Raw genomic sequence first — 11362 nt, 5'->3', positions numbered from 1 at the left:
ACACTCAAAATTTCTTTGCATTCATTATCTTTATATCTTAATGTCACATTCAGAGTAAAAATATAATGTTAAAGGTTTGAAACAAAAGATGACAAGTTTGTACCGGAGTTTCACATCATTTGGAGGTCTAGCTAACGTTACCTCTGCGCTGCACTTATCTGTGTAGCCCTAGCCTCGCTCTGGCAGTGATGTGAATGCACAACCAAAGGCAGGGCAGACTGCTGTCCTGATTGGTTGCTAAGATTCAGGGGCACTGAAAATTGGAGTGGATGATTTCAGAGCCTGGGGCAGGCAAAGAGACCAGAATGTTTCTTCGACCATTTAATTTGTGAAGGAAATTCAACCAAAAATGAACAACAGTGTTCTTAAAACAAACTTACATACTGCAATTTTCACATACCACATGAAAAAAAACAACAACAAAAAAAAACACAAGATGTGAATATTCAATGCTTCTGTGTCTCAAAGAATTGCTATTATGCTCAGCTAAGATTCTGAATTGGAATTTTATGTTTTTTTGTCCGGGCTTTCAATGGTCTGGGGGTAGCAGCGAGAGCAGGTCCCATAGCAGCATGCAGACAATAGAAATGCAGGTAGAAGCTCTCATATGATTGTCTTATGAAGGCAGCAGACTACATCCAGTGCTATCTCTGATGAGCAGCCGGTCTGGTCTGACCTGTATCAGTACCATAGGTCAGTCATTACCTGAATGTCTTCTTCTCATATGCACAGATGAGCGGAGAAACAGAACCTTAATTACAGTACACCTCTGACCTTCTCATTTTAAATCACTTTTTTTTTTTTTTCATTGGAAGCTTTCATCCAATGGGTATAATTAGTGAAATGTTAAATAGCATAGAAAAGAAGGTGGAAAGCGTAATAAACAATAATACAAATTCAATACAAATTAAGTTGCAAGTATTAAGTTATAAGTGAATATGCTTGTAACCACACATTTGTTGGCTTGATTCTTAACAAAGCCCAACAAGCCAGAATGTATTTTGTAAGAAAACAATCCATGATTGGCAAGTATATAGCATTCTCATAATCCACTGATAACAATCAAAGTAAATTTACAGACGTAATCCCTGATAAAATAGACACATGATCTATCCCCTCGTCACACAGTCCAGCTCCTAATCCATCAGCGGAGAGGAAAGGGTCTTTAGATCCTACGGTCTTACATCCCTCCTTTTGATCCAGGCCCTGCTGTCCTGTTAATGTCAGCCAGCACAGAGAAGCAGAAAAGAATGACTGTCTTTCAGGAGAGAACAGTGCAACCTGCGATTCACCTCACCTCCTTCCCCTCCTATGTGTGAAATCTGCTGCAAAGGCATACACGAAGCGCCTTGCCGCAGTGCAGACCTGCAGACACTCTGTGTGTGTGTGTGTGTGTGTGTGTGTGTGAGAGTGTATGTGTGAGTGTGCATGTCTGCATGTGTGTGTTTGTGTGCCTGTGTGTGTGTGTGTGTGTGTGTCTGTGCGTCTGTGTGTTTGTGTTTGTGTTGAGCGAGGGCATCAAGTAGGATACAGGATGTTTTTACCTTAGGGTAGCTCAAGAAATGACCTTATAATGATCAGGCAAGCACCTTTTCCCTCCCCTAGAAAGTATTTAATGGTTGTCTCCCAGTCACCAGTTTGGTAAAATATATTCAAGGTCATGAACTGCATGGACAGGATGCTTCTGCATTATGCTTGCTTGAAAAATGTGTTTATATTATCTACTTTTTCAGGGTGTGGGAATCATATTTAACATGACTTGTTCTGAGTGGTTTAAGGCTTTTTATGAAGATGATATTGTATCTGTTGAATTGTTCTGTCTGGTTTTTTGGATTCTGAAAATGTCCTCCACAAAATGTAGACTCAGGCTTCACCGTGATGAAACACAGGTCCTGTGGTTTTTCCAGGGATTATATAAAAAGCTGATAGCATGATCGACATGCACCTTCTTGCTCCATGAGGCTTGTCTACATGAGACTAAGAGCTGTTGCTCTATGCTCCATCATGCACACATCCTCCTTCAACCCACCAGTTAGCATGACTACAGATATCACACCCTAAATGGATGACAAATTCAACCAGGTTGAGAGAGAGAAGGCTGGGTGAAGGGGCGAACGAGGCTTGCATCAGCTACCGCCATCCCGTATGCTCAAAACGTGTAATCAGGTTCTACTCGTGTCATGCACAAGCATTTCATCGCTCACACATTACAGCAGCATCGTTTTATCCATGTACCGGTACAGGATAGCTAAACTGACACCTGGTGTCTCCTCTCCAGAACTTAGCAAACTTAGAGCTGATGCAAACCTGTGCCATGAGCTCCTTACAGTAACTGTGGCTTAAACAATAGCAAATGCAGTTCCACTTTCTAGCAGTAGAATTGTCTGATAATAAGTGAAAAGCAGGGACATTGAACAAAAACATTTCTTTTAAAACTTTTTTGAAATGGAAGGAATTTTCGAAGCACAAAAAATGTCCATGTATTATCAAAACAAAAATGACAACAAATACATTTTTTAAGGAGTTACAAACTCTTTCCTTATAAGCTCTTATAAGTTATAAGTTTTCAAAGGCAACAAGCCTTTTCATTTTGTTCTTACAGGGATTATTCTTCTTGCTCTGAAGTTTTTTTTTTGTTGTTGTTGTTTGTTTTTTACAAAACTAAAATGACAAGGATAAAGTACAAGGATATATACCACTTTCAAATTATCAATCGAAAACAAGTCAAAGACATAAGAAAAATATTGGTACAGGGAACTACAGATATTGTAAACCATTAGCCACCCCTTATGTATCGCCTCCTTTTTAAGACATGCCTGAAAATGACATACCAAAAATAAAATGGTTACTATTATTGAACCTTTTTTGACGATAGGCATAATCCTGGTCTCTTCTGAAAGGTAACCATTGGGAGTTTGTTCTCCAAGTGTCTGAAGTACTCAAAATACTCAAAAGTAACAGAAGCTAAAAGACAGTGGAAGTGGAAGTTTTTTCTCAACTAAAATACTTTTTGAGTGGATACAAATGCTTGAGGCTGTGCCTGGTGGGCGCAGAAACACAATGCAGACACCACTATAGCAATCCTGGTTCAAATTTAATCACAATACCAGCAAAAATTAGCATTCTGTATTGTTTTTTTCATGGGATATGTCTAGGCAGGACACATGGTAACCAAATAGTATTATGGGTTATTAAAGGTGTAAAATCACTATATTACAATAAAACATACTATATGCTCATGGAAGAAGTAGTGGCATACTTTCCCCCCTGCAATTCCCCCTAAATTCTCAAGAACATTCAGACTCATGTGTATGTTTTCAGCATGTGCACTGAAAAAGATATGGTTTGTTCACGCCGGAGAAACAATGTGTGTCCTTTTATGCAATGCTAACATCCGATACACCATTAGAAATCGAATTTTATTTTCTAAAATCTTTCTCAGTCATTAATATAAAAGCTTGCCTGGCTGGCAGTGTACTGGGCAGAAATTATAGTTGTTGCATGTCCCATTGGCTATATTGAGAGACTGCTTGGCCAGTACTGGTCATAAAAGCTTATAGATGGGTTTGTTTTGTTCCAGAGAATATATACAAACTAGAGATAATATTCTTTTGTGCACAGATTTTTTTATGTGCATGCAACAGTGAAACGGACAACAGTGATAAATCCTCTGGAGAATTTCTAAGTAAACAATGGACATTCTATTGATGTTTGCTTAATTAGCATGTTTCTGAGACTAAAAATGACTGTGGACTTTGTTCACTGGATTCTTCTCATGACAAGCATATTGACCTGTGGATTTCCAAAGTGCAACAAAGGCGAGGACCCCCAAGCTTGTTTTGCCACCCCACCTTACAAAATAAGGAACGATTGTTGCTGAAACATTGGCATCGTAAAATAGTTTATAGATATAGAACCGGTAGTTTTGATACTTTCAAACAGCATATCATGTGACTAAATTGATTGAAAATTTAATTGTAAAAAAAACTAGAATGAATGCAAATAAACCCACTTTGGCCCAAATAAGACTTATGGGGTTAAAGTGTACACTGGTGCTCTATATAATTTAAATACTCCACAAGACCTTGAAGGGGAAATGATCGGGTTTAATCTTCATTATTCACTTAATTCTGTTACAGGATTAGTCAACCCACATCACCATCCATAGCTGTGAAAAGCATTTGATTGAAACCAAACAAAACAATTCCAAACATGTTCTATTTGCAGTTTCTGTGATAATGAATTCTTTTGATCAATAAGCCATGCACTCATAAATAATTAGCACCAGCAATTTTGTTTCTCCTGCCCAAGCCTGGCAGTGGTAGCATTGTTATTTTTTTGTTCCTTTTCATTTTGTAATATACACAGAAACTTCAAACAGATGGATTTATTACATAGAAGAGCTGGGGGAGAGGTATATGAGTATCTGTTATCAATCAAAAGTTACATACTTCAGTAAGTAATACACTTCAAAATAACCTTTAAGACATCCCAATAATGATTTAATGGTCATAAATGTGGAATCACTGGCAATAAATTTCAGGGTTTAATGTAAGGCAGAGGGAGGTGTGTAAAGGTATCAATCAAGCACCAAATCAGATGAGGTTCTCCCTCATTAAGTTGGCACTCTGATATTCACCTTGATTCTGCTCACAACTCTTATCCTCTGAAGAACATTTGGCCTGAGTCCTAAAAGCTGGGATGAAAATCCTATCACAATGTGGAAGAGCTAAAAGTTTGATGAAACTTATTTCCATCCATAAAAGGAGCAACAGCAGCTGTCTGTTCTGTGAAGAGAAACTAAAGAAGAAAAAAGAAGAGGAGATCCTCGGAACAAATGGTTACAGACCCCGTCCATGCTAATCATTTTTAGCACCAATATTCAGCTGTACATTACGGCTGGAACGCGGGCAATGTGGAGGGAGGACTTGGCAGATGGAGTCTCAGTAATGAATAAGGGGGTTTGGGGCAAGGAGAGTGTCTAATAAACCCCCCCTACACACACACACCAACACACACACATCCTACAACCCTGTCCCTCCTCCTTACAAGCAGCTCACCCAAGGTCATAAATATTTAATCTCCCACTTCTGAAAAGGAGGTGTTTTGATGGCACACTCTGCATATCAACTAGGATCCCCTTTGCCTTTATAAAAGCGGGATCCTTGTCAAGCGAGCGGATTTGGCGCACGCAGGAGCGGGCAGAGCGGGACGGATCCCCGTAAAGACAGGGCGGAGGCGCCGAAAAACAGCCCCGTACATTTCAAAGCGTCCATCAGCATGTCCGGCTCATTCCAAGTAATCCCAGTAATCCCCTGGGTCTGCTGTAAGTGACGGGTAGAACGAGGCTTGTGTCAAGGTTCCTCGTCGCTATGACTGTCTGCTTTTGCCCTTGTGTGCGTCAGTCTTCGCTGGTCTAAGTATGAATCCGGCACAGACACCTGACTTCGCACGACATATTTTCATCCCTCCAAGTTTCCCGGAACGTTACATTTTGTGAATAAAATGTGACACCTCCAGGCCGAAAGCAAATAGCATGCGGGCGCCGTTGGTTACCGTCAAAAGAGGGGTAGTTCTCAGCCGACGGCCCATGGTGTCAAAAATAATGAGTTTTTCCATTTCTAATTTCCGCCACCTCCTGCACGCGCAGTGGAGGCGACCTTTAATTTATTACAGCTGGATATGAAGATACCATGTGTCTAATGAATGCACACCGCGCCCACCCATGATTTATAAGTGTCCATGGTAACAATCAGCCTATTTCCGTCTGAATGACAGGGACAGACGTACTGCTTAACACAAAATTACTTTATTTTTTTTACTTTTAACCTATATTTTTTTGTTAATATAAGTTTGCTGCATGACGTGCCTAAATTGCCAGAAGTATGTATGCTGCAAACGAAAAAAAATAATTCACATAAAAAAGAAAGCAACTTTGACAATGAGGTCAAATGCCCACTGTTTTTATTCTCCATTTGTGTTGCACAAAAGGCATTTTTAGTGCATCACTAGCTTTCTAACACTGCAGCCCACAAAAATCAATTACCTCCATTCTGACCCTCAGTGCCCCTGTCCATGGTCCCCTGCCTCAACATCATGGCTCACATTGGACATTTATACTACCAGGAAACTGAGAATCATGCCTATGCACAAATCTCATGCTGAGAGGCTGATGGAGCCTGTTCCTTGGGTATTTTTATCCCTCAAGAGACAGACGATCAGAGGCAAAGCCATATAATGGAGCAAACCAGAAACCCTGAACCTGCAGTCTTCCTCTTTAATCAGAACTGTTTAATAAGTTGTGGGCTTATTACACTGCGAGAGATGGGTTCGCAGTTTGAATGTGCCTTCCTGGCCTCTTCTGACATCACATCACACCACCTGGCATTCACCAACCACACAACCGTGAATCAGCAGGACAGTTTAAGGCACAAACAAGCAAAATATGTTTTAATGTTTACTGACACTTCAGTCACAAGTTGACTACTCAGCATGATCTTGCAGCTTCAGAAATCCAAAGATATTTCAAAGAAAAAAGTACTGCAGTGGGACTTTGAAACTTTGCGAAAAAGGGTCAAACGTCAAGATGCTTTTGAGACTCAATCCACGGGAAAATTCCAACAATAGATGAAAGCTCTATTTGAAATAGTTTTATGTCGATGTACCAAACTTATGCAAAGTGCAGTGGTGCACACCTACAGTCCAAACTGAATCCAGAAAATATGATTGCTGACTGTGGCTGTTACTCCCAAGAGGAAATGGACAATTAGCCTTAGCATCACCCAGAAAGGGAAGTTTTCAGATGGCAAAGTGTCCCACAGCTCATCATTTTCTAGAATAGAGTGGAGTGCCTGCAGTCTACCTCTGGCAGTAGCAATGTCCTCCAGCACAGCTGAACCGTTAACCTGGAGGATTTGAGATTGGGATGGAAGTGTCCTCTGGCTACACACACTTCAGAGGGCTGAAATGATCGTGTGTCGCCATACTAAATTGACAATGAATATTGCAGCGAGGATTTGGGCCAATGGTCATGTTTGCGCATTGCAAATTGGGATGAAAAATATGTAAAATGTTTAAATAAAAAGTTTTATCAGTACTAAAAGTAATTTGTCACAGTTTCTCACCCAACTGAAATTTGTACCAGTTTTTAATAATGCAACCATTTTAATGTTCTAAAATTTAATGTGAGGTTGCATATATACATATATATTAATGTAAGGTCACAGGGTGGACTCGGAGATGGCATACAGACAGTTATCTGTCAAAACACCCTGTCTGTGTTCCACAGTTTGAAATATTCTGCTTTAGTACACTTCTAATCAGTCCCAGTCCTGCACCAGAATCAGCCCGTCATCAAACCAGATTTCAGTCGAACCCATACAGGCCCATTTCATTTATTTGGTTTAAATCAGTTTGACAGAAAGTACTTTATTCTGTATATTCTGCCTGCTTCATTTTCAAGAAAGCATGATGAATTTACGGCATCGAATGTCGAGCACACATTTTTATTTATTGTGTGTTCTGCTTTTTAATTTTTTTTTTTATTATTTCCCCCGGAGTTGTTTTTTGGACTTTGCCGTGGTCGTGCTGAGCCAGAGTCGACTGAGCTGGGGGGAATGAGGGCCCAAACAGCATGCCTGCGCTGAGAGGAACTGAGGAAGCTAATGAATCATACATTAGATGAGGAGGGACAGAAGCGTTTGGCCCGTGAAGAAATGGAAACGATTGCTTTGAAGCAGGCAGCTAGATCAAATTCATGCACGCCAAGCGCTATCGAATCCGAGGCGGAAACGCTGAGCTAAAGCAGCAGCCGAACATCGGGACTAAACACCCCGTGCCCCGAATTCAGTCCCTCTCCCTTGACCCAACATTGCTCCACTCATGATGGCGTATGGTGGAGCCACTCAGCACGGTTAGACAGAGAATTACTGAGGCTGAGCAGGTAGGGTATGGAAGGATCATTAACTCCCTTATTTCAGACCTGAAGCCATGTGTCTTGGTCCATACATCCCCACTTCAAAGGGATGTTGAAAAAATGATTTTTTTGTTTCCTGAAGCAGACGTCTGGAGCCTATGACTCTGAGCTTTTCGTTTTCACATTCATCAACTACGAGCTAACCTTAGTGTGTGGGTGTGTGCGTGTGTGTGTAGTCTAATTATACAATTTAATATGTATGTACATAATTTGGAGCAATGTCATCATCCACATCGATGGACAGACATTAAGTAAGTGTGTGTGTGTGTGTGTGTGTAGTCTAATTATAAAATTTAATATTCATTTACGGTGCCTTGCTCATCTGCACTAACAGCACCGTTCCAGAATTTTAACCAACATTCCTCTGGTTAAAAGCCCAGCTCCCTAAACTCCACTTACTGCAACAGTGAAGGAGTCACACATGCTAGCCATATGTCCTTTATGAATGATGGTTCCCATTTTTCGTCGGACAAAGTCATAAAACATGATAACAGCTGACACATATCGGTGTCTGAGTTATTAGTTTTCTCTGAGGTTTATAAATCATGAAGCCTGACTCATACTCTCATACTAGGCTTCATATTCTCTGTCACTCAGGAGCTGGAGCAGATGCTTCTATCACAGATTTTACATACTAAACAGAGACCATGCTTAATTTTACACTGAGAGTTGCTTATGAATCGTTATGAATATTCATCCATGGGCGTGGTCAAAGATGGAACACTCACAGCCAGAACAGCAATGAGGACAGCACTAAAATCTGTCACTAACTGGTGATTCCTAATCCAGGGTAATAAAAAAAAATTATTATGTTCACTTATTGGAGTCGCATGGGAACTAAGCAGCCCATTTGTTTCCATGGCAAAATAGCTTCGGGTTTGGCTCAAATAAATGGATACTTCACAGTTCTAGATAAGAAGGGAAAAAGGATCGCAAGACCTGAATGCGTGGTCTGTATATACAGTATTGGTGCTAAATTACTCTTACTAGCTATGGTGTTGGGACCAGGCTGGTTCCGTCAGCTCATATTTTGTGTGGGTTTCGATGATCTTTTCTGTCAAGCCAAAGCAAAGCAAGCCAAGTCAACTCAGTTTGTTGTCATTATTGACATTGGCCCAAACAAGCTGTGGATTTGAGTCAGCAAGCTATGACATATCGCCACCTCGGCCAGTGCTAGAGCTAAGGATGTAAGCAAAGTCACTACTCTTTGAGTTAGGTCAGAGAGAGAGAAATGAAAGGAGGAGAAATCAGATAGCATTGGTATTTTGGACAAACCTCAGCCTTGGAATAAAGGTGAAGTTCCTGCTCATCCCCAGTCTGTGCTGATGTCAGCACTGGGCAGTAACTGGATCAACATACTGAAACTATGTTTCCATTCTAAATCAGTGCAAAGATGACTGACTTGTGTTTGTAAGAAATATGTGAAACTGTGTAATGGGGGTTGGTAGACTGCTCCCATTGCCACAGGAGATACCATGGCCTCACTAAAGTAAAAAGTAAGGCCCCCAGTTAAGGGAACTAATCACACTCTTATTAAGGCACCAGAGTGTTAAGTCACCTTCTGTAGGGGATGTTCACGCGTTCATTGATGCATCTGAACCTTCCTAAATTCTCCCCATAGCTCGGGCCACCAGTTTGTCTCTATCATGTGACCCAAGTGGATTTTAACTTTGTTTTTCAATTGTTATCACCCAAGCATCCCTGCAGGTGCTCGAACGGCACAGTCAAGACTAATTGCATAGCTGAGTGGCTAATTGTGATGTTTATCAAAATAATTAGTTGACCCAATCCTGAGAGAGTGAAAGGAAGGAAAGTGAACATGGATGGATTGTAAAATGCACACACAACAAAAACATGTCAAGTGCGACAGGATCCACTTGGTACACTGCGCACAGAGAGATTTAATTTGTTTTGTACAACTTTCAATTTAGCAATATATCATGCATAGCGGATATCAATATCCTGACATTTAAAAACAAGCAAACATAATACATATGATTTATGGCCTGAATCAACAGTGAAGGCGAATCGTGTATCAGCGGGGGGGAAAGACAGCCTTGAGCTACAGCTGGATGTCATTCCAGATTCAATAAAGGTGCTATAAAATGATAAATATTCCACAGGACAAGTGGATAATTCCAAATTATTAGTATGCAATAAATGGCCAGACGACTTCGACAGAAGATTGGGGTGGTAGAAGAAGGCTATCTCCTGCTTAATAGTGGTCCTTTCATTTAAATCACTGGTCTGCTGCAGGGTTGCTCATTACCAATAAGTACGGAATACAAATGTTTACAAACACTGATGACGACCTGAATCTGTGTGTCAGAGACTACAGATTTATTCACAAATAAAGCTAGTGAGAAACAACTGTGCTTCTGAACGCCAGCCCGTTTTGGCTCCAGCTCAATCCAGCCTGGTTCAGGCGCACAAATTAATCAGAATTTAGAATGAAGTTGCCTTCTGTTGATGGCCACAAAATGGTACTCCAGCCTGCTCACATCACTACCTATTTGTGCTCAAGCTGATATAAAGTGGTTTTGCACACCTACACATCGTTGCTTGTTGAAGCTGTGGTGGCATCAGTCTTCGGCCTCCGATTCGAACTCCCGCGTGCCTCCCACCGCTTGAGCCATATAATGCCCTGTGAAGGAATGCAAGTGAGTGCCTGCAAGAATGCATGAGTATGCGTGAATGTGCGTCTCTGTGTGTGTGCCTGTGTGTGAGTGCGCATGTAGGAATCGAGAGTTTTTCAGCACAGATCTGAAAGCATCAAATGCACTCAGCAACAGTCTTTTCAGGCCTGAAGTCAGAGCAAAAAGTGCCTTTATCATCATGAATATTCATCTCAGCCTACTCCAACCTTTTATACTTGCACATACACACACAAACACACACACACCCACACACACAAGCACACACACATATAGAGAAACACAAATCTGCCCTGTAGATTTTAATCATAACCACACATCCAGTATTTGATGATTCTACACACCAACAAGTTCCACCCACACAGCCATTATCAATGTATTCAGTATGTCATAACAAACAATACAACTCCATATAACTCCATTCTGTAATCTTTTAGCCTGTCACTCAAAGTGTGTGTTGTTGTTTTGTAAGGATATTCGAAAAAATTAAGAATTTTGTTCATGTGAAAAATCCCAGAAATGTCCTTACCAGCAGCTGCATTGCTTTGACTTCTAATAATGATCTTTCCATGAAGTGAGGTAATACTGACTTGAAACTTGTTATATTGGGCCATTGCAGTAGGCTTTAGACTGCAAAGAAAAAGTTGCTATTTCCAAAGATGGCTAAGGTACACACTCTTGCATGAGTGATCTTTCATTCACAAGAAACCCAGACATGAGACAGATGTCGATG

Source organism: Anguilla rostrata, chromosome 2 (assembly GCF_018555375.3).
Source record: "Anguilla rostrata isolate EN2019 chromosome 2, ASM1855537v3, whole genome shotgun sequence".
NCBI lineage: Eukaryota > Metazoa > Chordata > Actinopteri > Anguilliformes > Anguillidae > Anguilla > Anguilla rostrata.
The sequence above is the reverse complement of the archived record's forward strand: the minus strand, read 5'-3'. Positions refer to the sequence as shown.